General features: G+C 40.0%; 1 pseudogene; it reads left to right on the top strand.

The window, feature by feature from the left end:
* Nucleotides 1–10858: 10858 nt before the first annotated feature.
* Nucleotides 10859–12567, top strand: LOC121193925 (annotated as a pseudogene).
* Nucleotides 12568–13233: the final 666 nt, after the last annotated feature.

Below are 13233 nucleotides of genomic sequence, written 5' to 3' on the forward strand. Positions count from 1 at the left end.
TTCCAGAACCTCCTTGTTGTGCCGCACAAAACCAGGCTTGTGTGACTTGAACCCAGGAACGTGCTGAGGAAAGATGATCGTGACATTTACGTGTAATAACACTTTTCACTGAGTAAGGGAAAAATTCTTCTTGGAGATCATTTTGAAAATAGTATTGTATAGGTCTTTCTATTCCTTTCAATATTTGTATATAGATACGTGGAGTTTTCCTGTCTGCAGAGGAATTCCCTCATTGTTCAGGTTAGAGTTAGAGAATTGTTCGGTACACATTCAGTGTCAAAAGACAGGGATTTTTGGATAAACACACCATTTTTATGTTAGAAGTATGTCTGTAAAATGCTAGAAATTACAATTAAACAGCTGCTTACTGTGTCTCTCTACTGCTACTACTCTACAGGAAGTGTGCAGCTTTTCACAGTGCACAGCACCTGTTTCATGTGAATGCTTTCCATTCAGTAATTAAACTACACTTGACTTTCTTGAAGAAGGGATGTGCACTCGTTTAATGCAATCTAGTTATTACCAATAAAAAGTAAAGATGTTATATAACTACATTCAAAGAATCATAAGATATTTAACAAATGTTAACGTAACCCACTCTTCACCTCTACCACATTTCTGCACCAGTGTGTCTGTGTCTCCATTTTACCTATTTATTATTCATTCAGCTATGAAGTCATAGTCTATAAGCAGGGGGCTATCTGTCAGTGTGAGTTAGACTGCACTCAGAAGACCTGTGAAATATTTTTCTGTCTACTGGATGATAAATAGTCTAGAAGGACGTGTCTGTAGTGATTTAAAACATATAAAGCCATTTGCCATTTGCATGACAAGAAGTGTTCTAAACAATTAATTTTGTTATTGTCATGTATTCAACAACTGAAAAGAAAAAATAAATTTAGACAACAAATGAGTCACTATCAAATAAAATAGAACAGTAGACAGTGTAGGCGATAAATATATTTGTATGAGACATGCATGGTCCAACCTTTCTCCTCACTGACAACACGAGGCACTGTGTTCCACTACGGCCATAAACACCTAGCCGCTTTGCTGACATTAACTATGGCACTTTGGACTCGAGCTGTCCGAACATGTACGCGTGTACACGAATACAGCACATGTACGCACAGACACAGAATGAGCTGCCTTACAGTTGAGATTGAGTTTCACTACCGTTCTCTGTGAAAGCCTGCAGAGGCTGCAGCCAAGGCCACAGAAAAACAGCAGTGCAGTTTAATTGCCGGCTTATTTTAACCATATTGACATTCAGAAAATTCTGTCCAGTCCTTGCAAAAGTAAGGAGTGGTTTGATGGTGCTTTCAGTGGCCACTCATGTTGCCTTCAGAGCAGAATGAAATATGCATGGATTCAACGAGGTGGGATTTGTGGTCCACGCTGACTTAACAAAGTAATGCAGGTTCTCCCGCACCACACGTCTGAGCTGCAAACCGAAATTCCTGAAAACATCTTGAGTATTTTGTGACACGACACATGACCCTGAAAGAGAAGAGTGTGACCATGAGGGGATGCACCTGGTCAACAACAATGCTGAGGTGCGCAGTGGCATTCAAAGTATGTTCAGCTGATATACGATCAGGAACCAAACGTTACACCACGAGCAGTCTTAACCACAAATCACTGCTGTTTATATGACATAAAGTTATTAACAGTATCTGTAATAACTGATCAGTGTCTCAATGTCACCTGAGCATACTGGTTTAACTGAAGGCAGATTCCTCCCCACCATCCGTGGCATGAGGGGGAATGAATCAATACATCAAAGCAATCCTGATGTCCAGTAAATTTCTGCTGTCAGTCAGCCTGGTGACAACAGAAAGATCCTGATGACAGAGACAACATAACAAAGGTTGGAGGTGGCATGGACTGAACAGACCGAAATGATTCAGTGGTGGTTATGTGCCCGTCACATCTAGGTGGATTCCCATTAAGGAAATGTAAACTGGAATGATACAACCTCTGTGCAGTAACTATACTTAAAACAAAGAATTTAAGACTAAAAGGTTGATGTTGATATTCTGAATGGTAATGTGAGATTTGGAAATCACATTCACACACTTGATGAGTTGAAAGGACACAAGTTACTCATAAAGCTTTAATAAAGCTTTAGGGTTTACCTCACAGTACTTAGTACCTGACTATGATGGTTGACAATTACACCACAAGATCTGAAAAAAAAAAAAAGAATAGCAGAATGTTTCGATTCGTGGACACACAAGTAGGGTGAGGATTGTGTGTTCTTTGTCTGCTCGACTCATTGTTTGATAGAAACTAATAGCTCAGGTTTCAAGGGGTGTTTGTGGGTGGCTGTTGCAAAGTCCAGGACAAGTTGAAAAGCTTAGCTCTTAGGAAATGTCACTCACTCAGACATGAAGTCAGAGTCTAACCAATGAACTTGCAGCAATTCATCATCTGAAGCGTTTCTGTTACAGCGCTCATGTATTTACTTCATGGTCTGCAGTGAAAGAGAATGGACTCTTGTTCTGCCCTGCCAAGGTGTGTGTCAGTGAGAGTCCAGCTCAGGTAGGTACCCACAGCTTCTCTGACATGGAGCATTTCACAAGGATTAGGAAAATGTCAAACAATGTAAAACTATCCCTATAGACAACCATCAGCATGAGGGAAAAAAAAACAAAAGAAAAAATGTCATTTTAGATTGCAGGATAGATCACATCCCCATGTTCTGTGGTGCTCGGTCAAAGATGATACCTTGCATGTGCATACACTATATCTTGATTCTGTATCTATTTTAAACACTGTAAATCTGGGACCAAGAGTGAATTCCTATCTTAGAAAGGGGAATTAAATTATTAAATACAGACATATACTAATAACACAAAAAAATAATGAAACAGCAGTTTTAATTTAATACCTTTGTTAATACTTCTATGGTAGTTTTGAAATGTTGCGGAATACATTTACTCAAAGGTAGAATTTTGAGGTACTTGTGTATTTATGTTTTGTGCTATATTTCTACTCCACAATGTGTCAGAAGGAAATATTATACTTTTGTCTCCACTTCATTCTGTGTATTATTACAACTGTAAGTACAAGCTACTTTGCTGGTTCAAAATTTTACATTCAAAACACATGGCTTGTAAAATACAATTCATAGATTGAACTACCCCGGAAGAGAAATTCAATCAGCCACTACAACAGTATTTTAATGGATGAGCAATAATAACCCAATAATGTGTTAAAGATGACAATATAGTATTCTCAAGGGCCATTTCCCTGCATTTTTACCACTTTATGTACATTTTGTAGTTTGTATGCAGGGTCTTTGCTTTTAATGGAGTATGTTTACATTTTTGGGATGATACAGCAGGGGTTTTCAGACTCTGAGACTGCGGGTTTTCCCTCAGATGAAGCTTGGAAAAGGGTTCTGATCTGCTTTTGATAACTAATGTAATATTTTTTTGCTTGGACAGTTTGTCCTTTCAGAATTTGTGACAGCGCCATCAAAAACAAAACAAAAAAAAAAAAACACCAAAAAGAAACCTTTGAAATGTAGCAAATGCACAGGACAGCAGTATTTAAGTACCATACCACACGTTTACAGTACAAACAGCCAATCAATGCCAGTAGCCAATGGTTCACTAACTCTAAGTCTAAATTTTAACAATGAAGCTATAAATCAGCTTGAAACCACTGGTTTAATGACAAACTTTTACTCATCACAACTCACAGTGTTTCATGCTGTATATTAGCATATGTCTGTTAGCATGTTGGTGTGTATCTGATCAGCTAATTCACACCAGCCCAGTTTGAGAGATTCTGCATTTTGTAGAATGGGAAATGCAAAGTATTTTTTTGAGGAACAAGATTAGCCACAGATGTACATGTCATTACTGGGGTGATTGGAGTCTCATAAATATAGAAGTTATAATCTGATGATGACCAGTCATATAACTTAGTTTCCCCACTGAGGGTGAAATCACATATTGAAACAGGTGTCAAAATATTGCCTAAGTCATATCTCCTACAGTGCTCATTAAATAGATTCCAGACCTACTTGGCACATCCTTTTTAGTATAAGCTATTGCACCAAAGAGGCAGTTTATACTCTGGCAGTTAAAATATGGAAAGCAATTACATTATATTTATTTCAGTTTTTAAAAAAGAAAAAAAAAATATATATATATATATATATACATATATATACTGTATCTCTGATTAATTTATTTTTCATAAATAAAAATGGATCACCTTTTCCTTTGCCTTGACACACAGTACCTGTAGGACATTAGACATTTGGCTGATGGACTTTCTGTCTTTTCCCATGACAGACTGATGTGTACACATTTATTTAAAGCATGAGAAAGCTGTACTTCCAGGATTTGTGGGGAACTCCCTCGCTGGCTATATTGGGGTGTGTGTCTGCTTACAGACATACCAAAGCATTGGGGCATTTAATCCTGTCTACCCATTCAAATAAGTATTGTTGTATGCCAAGCCACTCTTATACAAGTCAGTTTTAATGGGTTGAGTGGAACGTATCCAGTGATGATCTTAGGCTATCTATTACTGAATGAGTAGCTTCTGTTCATTGATGCTGAAAGGGACACCATTTTATTACTCACATGCACGCAAACATAAACATTCCCACACAGCCATCTCTAAACCCAGCTCAAAACACACAGATGCTGGAACACGCATGTACCTTGACATAGTGTCCTCGTAATGCCTTCCAGCCTCTCAACTCAATCCATTTTGGCAAAGGTGAATGTATCATTTTAATACAAATAATGAAGATTAATTGCATTTTGTTCTGAAACCTGAGAGAGCAGTATTTTTGCCTTGCTTTTTTGCCTCAGGGTCTCTTCTACCAGGGTGGCTTCTACAGACAGAGTCTGTCATCAGCTGTGTGAGGCAGTGTGAGGTTTATAATCTGAGATATGGAAAGAACCCAACAGGAATTCCCTCTGGCTTTTCTTAAATATTCATCAGCACTTACATTAAAACGTATAACTTTAACCTTGAAAACAACCCACCAGGCTCAACAGCAGTGTGTCACTTCCCTGTCAGGTTCATCTTTGTTCCTCCGCTTGGTTCCTCCATTGACCACACCCAATACTGATGTTATAGTACACCAGCACCGTGGAGTACACCTTCACATCACTGCAGCGGGAGGGAAACTTTCAGAACTGAGGGTCAGCAAAGACAAGGTTTTCCTGTGCTCTTAAAGTTGCTCTTAACTAAAATGAAAGCTCCGTTGGAACATGTCTGTGTCTCTGACAGTTGTGCACAGCTGTATATTTCAAGTTTACAATGTACACATATTTGTGACTGTAAAAAAAAAAAATGAAACGGGTGCCACATAGTCTACAACATGTTGTTAAATTGTCAGAGTTTGATACATTTAGTCCAGTAACAACTCTAGAAGATCAGTTTGATTCAGTCATTTTATCTCATTCATTTGTGTGAAGAGCCACATGAAGTCTCAGAGACATATTATATTCCAAAGGCCCTAAAACACATAAGCGTGAAACCAGGCTTTTTCAGTGAACTTTCATGTGAATGAATGCAGAGCCAACAATGAACACGGTACTCAGTTCCTCTTTATACATGTCCATACAATATTTTACCATAATCCATACAATATTTGTCGAGGCAGACCACCTGACTGATTGGAGCTGACATCAGAGCCCTACTGCATGTGAGGCTAAGAGGTTTTCTAAACCTCTTGAATTTTGGAAAGTTCTTTAAGTATTGGAAAATGTGTCACGCAAAGTTTGTCATTCTTTTTTGCCACACAAATATACAGTATATATATATATATATACAAACATATATATATGTATACAATATACTGTATATATATACATGGCTTTGATTAGGGCCCAGCATGACACCACACATGGTGCTGATCTGATCGGGAGTATGCTGGTTGGCTTCAGCTGGATGTTGGACGCCTCACAGACACTGGCTTGCCAAATCTCTGGGTCTCAGTCCTACAAACAGCCGACTTGGGGGATTTGGTTCCCCAGTAATTGTTGTGTGCGATCATTGCTGGGATCTCCCCTGCTTTTTGCCATGCCCAAGTGGCCATTGTTGTAGTGTTGTTCCCAAGCTGTAATCATAGGCAGATGGCCGCAGGCCTTGCTGCTTAAACTTGATGGGGCTTTCCCCATACAAATAAATGAGGTCTGCTCATGGAGAGAGGTGTGATGTAAGGTGTTTGCTAAGGAGGATGCTTATTTCTGAGTTCTTAGACAGCTGAAATCTGAGATGTTGGGTTTGATACCTTGCCACTTGGCTATGAATACATTTTTGGGAGTCTGGTTTTCCATGTGACAGTGGCCATGTTTTTTTAGTTCCAGCTCTTCAAAAGCTATAACATTTTTTATCTAGTTAGTTTGAATATGTAATATGTAATATAAGGGGGGAGATTAGTGGTACTTACACAAGTAACAACAAAACATCAAAGGTGGACTTAAGAGTTTCCTTCATCCTTCCATCCTCTTTCTCACCAAAATGGATGTTACAGCTATGTTTACATCAGTTAGCAGTCCTCTCATCTCCTGGACATTCCTGGTGCATTGCTTTGTTTCTCAGAACATGACTGCCTCCAGTTGTCAGTCAGTGTATGTATGATAGTGTTGTTACCAGTAAAAGTTTACTGCGTGAATTTGTGATAAATTCTCTTCTGCCCACTGTCCTGTGTTCACCAAAGACTCCAAACTGGCCCTTTCACCCCTGCAGCTTGTGCTGCAGTCATGTTTGTTAGCTTTACTGGCCACAAAGCAGGTCGGGTTAAACTTTAGCTGTCAAAACAATAAAATGCAATCAAAACGTGTGGCTTGTAACAACGTACGGCACATTGCATGGTGTGGATTATCACTCAAGCAAAGCTGGAGTTGCTCAAACAGTCATCGAGCCACACAATTCGTAGAAGTACACTAAATGTGTCCCAAAGGCCTGAGGGAAATTAGTGGATTTTATCCCGTGCTCGTAAATTAAACTCAGACTGAATGCAAAAATGCCACGTTTGTTTGATTACACAGTACCACATGTGGGATGTTTTGATGGCCCAATCAAAATGTTTTATCATGATATCGATGTTGGCAATATGTTTGTGGAGTGATTCCAGTATACATTCAAAAAATAAATAAATAAATAAAAATAGGGGGAAAAAAATGTAGATGGAAAGCATAAGAGATTTCCCTGAGAATTATTGTGATCTGCCTGAGGAAAAACATCCAAATTGCCAACTCATTGAACTCTTTCCCCGAGAAGGTTTCATAACACACTCACAGCCTTGATTTTTTCTTACTCATCTCCTATTACAAATGCACTCTTCTTTCCGTCCCTTAGTCCTGTATCTGATCTTAACAGACTGGAATTATGTTACACCAAAAAATAATTAGACTATGTTATTAGATGGTGATTTGACTAATAATTCAGGTTTAGGTGAATGTTTTTTCTACTAAAATTACCCATATCTGAACTCCTTATCAGCCTGGTTATTCCTTAGTGCTATATAATGTGTTCTAAACTGTTGGTGAAGCTCTTCCAACCTCTCTCTATCATTTCTGGACAGGCAAAGAGATGATGTGCCAAGAGCTTAGAGAACTAAGGCCAACGAGCGGCTAAGGGAAGAGTGCACTAAAGTGCCTAAAATGAAGCCATGTGAAGTCAGGTGTGGGAATCCCTCCCAGTATGAAGCAAAGAGAGAGAGAGAGAGAACAGTGACAGAAGGAGGGTGGAGGCTGTGACATTCCATGAAAGGTGAAGTCAGAGTTACACAAGGATTTGTGGACAAGGAGAGAGTGAGAGAAAAACAGGGAAAAGAACACCAAAAAGCATCAAAAGCTATTAAACTGCTAAATTATTTTTCTAGAGGAGCAATAAAAGGTATTCAACATTCCCACACTGAATCAGAGTATCTGATTCCTGGAAAAGTCTTCCAACCCACACATCCATTTGGCCACGAGACACCTCAGTGTTACTTTACCACCCTCTGTTTCACCTCCAAGAAAAAAAAAAAAAGAACACTTGATATCATTTGTCTAATGAGCTATGACTCAGTTTGAAAATGTAAATGTGAAACCCATTTACACCCTAAAAGTCTTTTATTGCTGTTACTCTTTCCCCCATTTTCTCCTTGCCCCTCCCCTCATACTGTGCTTATTTGTACAAGAGAGAAAAAAAGATGAGGACAAAGTCATGAGAAAATGAAATGCTTCATGGAGTTCCCTGAACATGGCCGAGTGGCGAATTTACTGCTGGGTGCCGAAGCCTGTTACTGTGCACAAGGGCAGTGGGGTTTCATTTGATTTAGGATAGGAAACACAGCAGGGACACAAAGTACGGTACACACATAAGCTTGCAAGCAGCATGGAAAGTATTGCTGCAAAACATAACTAGCACCTATGTAACATTTAACCTGTTTCAAAGCTATAAATAAAAAAAGCAATACAGTAACTGTCTTTACAGGGCTCAGGAATGTAATCGCTTTCTCGAGTAGACTCAAAGACAATTACACAAGATATATAAATATTATATATTTTTTTTTTATCTTATCTACACACAATAGGTCTGTAAACCCACAGTGAGACCACTGTGAAACCACATGCTGTAATCAGTATTTAATGGTATTGTTAATAAATAAAAGTGACATAAGCCACACTCCTGTCTCTCACAGTTTGTGTTGTGTGGAGATGGAGGAGTGATGGATGTCAAAAACACTTCAAATAAAGTAACTGATACTGTTTATACTTGATCTAGAGGGTGAGGCATTTTTAACCATTGACCTGCCAGATAAAGTATACATTGCCAGCAAATTGTTTGACTACAGTATAAGCTGAAGTATTTGTATAAGCTGCCCACTGAGTACATTTATTCCAGTGTGCTGAATGGTGTGCGTGTTTGTGTTGTTAGGTCAGTGTTGTGTAGAGACAGATGAAAAGAGAAGTTTTCATCTTTGACTGGTGTGTTGTCAGGGATGTTGATAGCTCATTGAAGTCCTTTGCACACTGGTGGCTCACCAACACAGGTGACTTTGAATTGATGAGACCTCAGCTCAGTAATACGTGGGTGTCCCAACACGACACCACGCACTGCTCTCCTCTTAGATTACACCTTCGTTGTTCTCATTAGTACGTTTTCTTGGTTTTGTCAAACTACTGGTTCCAAGGTCAGGAGAAAACTTTAATGATCAATTCAGTATGGCTGGTATGATGCAATCTGCCATTTCAGCCTTGAGATATAACTGACGTCATTCACACTGCTGCAACTTTTCTCTACAACATTCTCACATTAATTTGACTCAGTGTTCAGTCTGACCTGTCCATGATTAAGACTCAAGTTCAAAAAAATGCTATAGAAAATGATTAGCCATATAGTGTGTGATCATAATCTCTACCATTTTATATCAAAGAATTCAATCTCATTTTGCTTCAAAGAGAAAATTGTCTCTTTCTCCCCTCTTGTCCTCTCACACACTCTATGGCTTTTCTCTTTTCCTCTCCCTTTCTGGACAATAAATTTTTCTGCTTCTCTAAGTGGATCCTGGGCGTGTGTCCCAACCCCTGTGCCTTTCTCCCAGGGTATTTATGAAGTCTTTGTACTTGTTTATCACACCATGACATGGCCTCCCTGACAAAACAAATCAGTCCTTTATATTAATGGAATTTCAATGTGATATAGTGCACCCGTCCATTTCTATGTCTAAACATGCTGTATGACCTCCACTGGGAGAAAGAGAAGGAATTTAAGCACCTCTCATGAGCTGCTTTTAGACAAGAAAACTCCTGGCTTCATCTGTCTGTAGTGGCGGCTTTTTGGCATTCAAACATAGGCTACTATTACATAAATGTTCTGTAATTGTTCTATTGTGTTCTATTGTGCTGCAGTGCTTGTGGGATGTTTGACACCTGATGCACCAGGTGCACAAAGCTCCCTTCACTTCTCACTTAGATGGCAACACTGCTGGAGAACTGCTCCCTTATCAAGGAGAACACATCAGTAGCATTATTTGATAGTTACAATATAAATTTCTGCTGTCTGTTAACAATACTCACACCCTGTAGAAGGCTGGGACTCTCATTTAATTCAAGCTAACTGTATATCTGTGTTACATGTTATTTTTCTTTGACGTGCCAGATACGAATGCAGCATTAATTGATTTTTTGGCCACTTGAGAGCAGCACACACAAACTGAACAAAACAATGACATATCAGCTTATAATGCTGTTGCGGCTAACATGCTAGCAAATAGTTCAGACATGGCACAACAAATGCAACAGCTGAAGTGAACTGCGTTTTTAGTTTTCTGTGAATTCTCTATGTGTGAGTCTAAATTATGACTTTGGAGGTTTGACTCCACTTGTCATATACAGTATTTAGTACTTTTCAGTGCAGTCAGAATAACATGCCTGTTTCCTGAACACCGCACCCTAACGTGCGGTGTTTTTAGATTTTTGCTAAAAGAAAATCGACACAAGAAAAAAAACTGTTGACCTGAAACCTCCATGGCCTTAGCTTTTTTTCAGTGAAGAATTTGTAAAAGAAAAAAGATCAGAGATTGCACATGCTACAATACCCCCACACATTTATATCTCTCAGAAAATGTTCAGGTCAATTTGACCCGCATACAGACAAATACACACAGGCTCACACAAACAAAGACAAACACATACACACACACACTCTCTCTCTCTCTCAGCCACTCACAAAACCCAGTGTTGCTACAATATCTAGATCAAAGTACTGAGAAGCCACGTTTGCTTCCTTTTCCCGTGCTGTGCAGGTGCAGGTTGTTGGGAACTTGTGTGGAAGGGGCAAAACATATAACTAGCTCGTGACTGCAGCGTATGTCATTTCGTCCAGCACCATGAGCGAAAGGTGCCATGCTCAGAAGGCCTTAGAGCTAATTTTAGCAGAGAGTGAGACAAGTAGTGAAGGTGAAGAAGAGGATATCTCAGAATATGAGGACAATACTGAAACAAATTCTGAATATGAGAGTGAATTTGAGGATGAGGATGAGGAGCACGCAGAAGAAGAAACTGCCGATCCCACCGCTGGAGGAGCTCCACAGCCAAGTACATCCAAGAATGGCCAGATTGAGTGGTTTTCATCTCCGGTGAGCGAAGCCCCCCGCTCAGCTGCTAACATAATAAGCATGGTACCAGGACCCACACAAATGGCTGTGACACATGTTCATGATATAATGTCATCATTTGAACTGCTGATTCCTGACTCAATTCAGAAAATCATTCTGGACATGACCAACCTTGAGGGAAGATGTGTTTTTGGGGAGCAGTGGAAAGAGATGGACAACATACATTTGCGTGCCTTCTTTGGGATTCTCATCCTTGCAGGTGTCTACAGATCTAGAGGGGAGTCGACTGAAAGTCTGTGGGATGCTGAGACAGGACGAGCGATTTTTGGAGCCACAATGTCGCTGGAGAGCTTTCACATATTCTCGAGGGTTATCAGGTTTGATGATCGGGAATCAAGACCTGCTAGGCGGTTGAAGGACAGGTTGGCAGCCATCCGTACAAGTGGGTGGAACAGCTTCCACTTCTCTACAACCCCGGGCCCAATGTGACTGTAGGCGAACGGCTTGTGGGGTTTAGAGGCCGTTGCCCCTTCAGGCAGTATATGCCCTCCAAGCCGGCAAGGTATGGAAAGAAAATATGGACTGTCTGTGATGCGATGTCATCTTATGCATGGAACATGCAAATTTGTACAGGGAAGGCAAAGGGAGGGGCCTCTGAGAAAGACCAGGGGACACTGGTTGTTCTTGATTTGACGCAGGGCCTCAGTGGGCACAACATCACTTGTGATAATTTTTTCACTACTTACAACCTGGGACAGGAACTTCTCAAAAGAAAGCTGACAATGGTTGGCACAATTAGAAAAAACAGGACGGCGCTCCCTCCTCAGCTTCACATTGTAAAGAACAGGCCAGTCCATTCCTCCACCTTTGTGTTTACGGCCAACACTGCCCTTGTATCCTACATACCTCAAAAGGGCAAAAATGTGATGCTTATGAGCACTCTTCATAGGGATGGGAGAATCAGTGGCCGGGAGGACCGCAAGCCAGAGGCCTTACTTGACTACAACGCCACCAAAGGAGGGGTTGACAACCTTGACAAGCTGCTATCCTGCTACAGCTGCCAAAGAAGAACATTACGGTGGCCACTTGTGATTTTCTTCAACATCCTAGATGTCTCAGCATACAATGCCTTTGTAATCTGGATGGCTATTAACCTGGACTGGAAACAGAAGAAACACCAAAGAAGACGTCTTTTTCTGGAGGAGCTAGGCAAGGCACTAGTGACACCACACATACAGAGGAGACAAAATGTGCCCAGGAACCCAGCTTCTCTTGCCATCATTAGGAGGACACGGGAGGATCCTGCTGTCCCACCTGCAGGATCCACACAACCACAACCTCCAGCCACTGGCAAAAAGAGGAAGCGCTGCGAAGTGTGTGGACCCTCAAAGGACTCCAAGACACAGACCACATGCACCAACTGCAAAAAGTACATCTGCGGTGCACATACTCTGAAATTCTGTGCATCATGCGTTGTGTAGAAAGGCAGGCCCATCCACACCCAATCCAGTGTCAGTACTGTACAAGTACTGATTCTCACTGACAGTCAGTAAAACTTTGTACATTTTGTTATTTTTTTTCATTTGTTGTAAACCATTTGCAGTTTTTTGAAGACTGTATTTCATAACCAGTGCCAGTAATTTTCCCATGCTTCTATTGTTGTTCAACACTTACATTTGATATTTCAGTTCAAAATCAACATTGTTCCGTTTTATTTTTTCTTTATTTATTTCACCAAAGTCTTTATTACATTGTATTTTGTTAGACAAATTATAGCTATCACAAAAAAAATTAATAAAATATAAAATGTAATCTAGTAATTGCAAAGATGAGTCATAAATGTTATCTATAATGTCTGTGGTTGTTGTAAAGTCCATATATATTAAGGATTTTTATATAGTTTTAATTTCTGTAGTGCTTTCAACACCCCAGTAATGTCTCAGGTCAGTCTGACCCAAACAGTGCCAGGGTTCAAAAAGTGAACAAAACACAAGGATTTCACACCATGTCATTTCTCTACAAACCCCACTAACCCTCCCCCCAACCCTAATTCTAACTAAAACAACTTTACATGACACTCTAAAAGCTTAAAATGTGTAGACATGACACACAAAATGTCCCTCTATTTAGTGTGCTATTTATTTTAT

Source organism: Toxotes jaculatrix, chromosome 15, assembly GCF_017976425.1.
Source record: "Toxotes jaculatrix isolate fToxJac2 chromosome 15, fToxJac2.pri, whole genome shotgun sequence".
NCBI classification, from domain to species: domain Eukaryota; kingdom Metazoa; phylum Chordata; class Actinopteri; family Toxotidae; genus Toxotes; species Toxotes jaculatrix.